Source organism: Babylonia areolata, chromosome 29 (genome assembly GCF_041734735.1).
Source record: "Babylonia areolata isolate BAREFJ2019XMU chromosome 29, ASM4173473v1, whole genome shotgun sequence".
In the NCBI taxonomy this organism is placed as follows: Eukaryota; Metazoa; Mollusca; class Gastropoda; order Neogastropoda; family Buccinidae; genus Babylonia; species Babylonia areolata.
Window position 1 is genome coordinate 6,501,016 of NC_134904.1, and position 2,500 is coordinate 6,503,515.

Genomic DNA, 2,500 nt, shown 5'->3' on the forward strand with positions numbered 1-2,500 from the left:
TCAAAATGAAGTCCTTTTCACTTCATACGACGTTTAGAAGTACTTGTACTTGGCTCTACATGTTATTAGTTTAACAAAATACTCAATTTTCATATCAACTTTGAAACTATAATACTAGAATGAACATAAAAGAGAAATTGAATCGACCATGTTGTACGATTCCTGGCAGGTGTAACTAAACATATACATCTATCTAGATCAGAGAAAACGGTTAAATGTTGCAGTGTGATTGCGGCGATAGCCACGTCTCCTTTTCCGCGGACTAAAAAAGAATTTTTAATTGCCCTTAAAGATGTTTTGAATGCCCAAGATACACCATAATAATATGATTTAAACAGCGTTCTCACTGCGAATACCGCAATCGATTTATCGTCCTTTAAAAAACATGTGTAAATGTTCAATTTTTGAACGTCAGTTTCGGAGCCATGATAGTGTATTGGGAAAGACAGTTTCTTCTCACCCGAACACGCGGGGTTCGAACCTGCCGTCAGGACTATTTTTTTTTCTTTTTTCTCCCCTTTTTTTTTCACCCGAAGCTTTATTATAACAAATACAGAACACTATTAGATTTTTTTTTTTAAGTGTATCACAAGTGAGTCTTGAAGGCCTTGCCTCTCTTGTTTACTTTCGTGATGATGATACATTTTCTCAAGACATTCAGCTGTACGTGTGGGTGTATGCGAAACCCCTCTGTGTGTCTGCCTTAGCACATGCATCCTCTTTTTCTCGTGCTTGACTCTCGACTCGAGCCTGGTTACAGCTCCGGAGTGTTCCCCCGAGTCCCGCACGTTCCTCGGGTGTTCTGTTCGTCATGGGCTCACACAACCCACCTTCCTCAGCCTCCGCCGTCGTCCTGAGCACCCGTAGCCTTCCGTGAGCATGAGAGTTCCCTGAGTGTCACAGAGGTGTCCCCGCCGCGCATGAAGATTGCCGCTTTGCATGGCCTGTCTGCAGAAGGACTAGGACTCTCAGTGGTCTCCAGCATCTTGGTTTGTCTGTGGCGTGGACCCTCGTGTTCAGGACCAATGCGAGCCGGACATGGACGGTAGAGGATGCGTGTGCATGTGTGAGAGCAGTGCATAGGAGGGGTGAGTGTGTGTGTTCGAGCGAATGTGATTTATTATTTGTTTGTTTTCTCTCATTCCCACTTCCAAAAAGAAACAACAACAAATCTTAGAATGATGAGGCAATTTGTATTAGCGGGTTAGTAAGTTTGGGAGGGGGGTGTGGGGGGGGGGGGGGGGGGGTTAAAGGAAAATAGCTGTTAGTGCCTCACTGCTGTCTCTTTTGCATGTTTGTCTGTGAGTGAAAAAAGTCTTGTATTGTTTGTAAACTTCTTGGTGTGGGCTGCAATCTATTGAGCATGCAAGGATCCGGAGACCCATATTTTCTTCTTCTTTTTTTCTTTTATTAGATTGCGCGGGACCGGTCGGATTGTAGGTGGGTCCTCAACCTTTACCAGTGTGTGTGTGTTGGTTGTGGGGGAGGGAGTTGGGGGAGGGCGGGGGTGGTGGTGGGGGGCATGGGGGAGGTATAGGTGTACGTGTGCGCGTGCTTGCGTTTAAGTGAGTGTAGGGGTGGGGGGTGGGGGTGAGAGTGCTTATCTGATGCACATCGGATATCCTCAGCTGTTACCTTTCTTTTTTGATATAATGGACTCGACAAGGGAAATGATGTACGTGTGCGCGTGTTTGTGTTTAAGTGAGTGTAGGGGTGGGGGGTGGGGGGTGGGGGTGAGAGTGCTTATCTGATGCAAATCGGATATCCTCAGCTGTTACCTTACTTTTTGATATAATGGAATCGACAAGGGAAATGTACTTACAAGCCTCCAATGTGCAACGGAGAGTTGGGGGGGCTAACGAGGCTGGTCCCACTGCAGGAAAAAACACCTTTTCACACGCACAGTGAGTTTCACTTTCTTTTCAAAGTGCTTTTATAGTTATCTATTTATCTATTCATTCTTTTTTTTAAAATTTATTTATTTATTTATTTGTTTTGTTTGTTTAGTTATTTAGCGAGCTAGCTAGTTAGTTAATTAGTAACCTATCCAGTTAGCTGGTTAGTTAGTTACTTAGTTGCCTAGTTAGTTAGCTAGCTAGACTGTCGGTTAGTTAGGGATATGTATCAATGACTCTTTGTGTGTGTGTGCCAGTCTGTTGCCTTGTTTTACCCACCACCCTTCCAACGACACTCAGAAGAGAAGTGAAGGAATTCCCAATATACAATCTCCACCCAATGTTCAATTCTCAGAAGGGGGGTTGGGGGAGTGATTCTGGCCTCATGCCCATTTTAACACCACCACCCCCGTCCCTCCTTAGCCTCCAATTCTTCTGTTACCAAAATCAGATAAGAGAAGCGACCCAATGTTCACTTTTCATAACGGCGGTGGGAGTGAGGTGTGTGTGAGTCATTATGGCCCTGTAGGGTGAGGGGAGTGTGAGTCATTATGGCCCTGTAGGGTGAGGGGAGTGTGAGTCATTCTGGCCATGTAGGGTGAGGG

General features: G+C 45.2%; 1 protein-coding gene across 2 annotated transcripts in view; it reads left to right on the forward strand.

Annotated features, from left to right (window-relative positions):
* LOC143274586 (putative methyltransferase-like protein 24) overlaps positions 1–2,500 on the forward strand; it is a 40,705-nt gene that overhangs the window by 1,202 nt on the left and 37,003 nt on the right. Inside the window, exon 1 of one of the 2 annotated variants that reach the window (XM_076578441.1) lies at positions 1,772–1,904. The exons of the other annotated variant lie outside the window; for it this stretch is intronic. The gene's annotated coding sequence lies outside the window, so the exon portion shown is untranslated. Of the gene's footprint in view, positions 1–1,771; positions 1,905–2,500 lie in introns of those variants that run through there. 2 annotated transcript variants of the gene reach the window in all.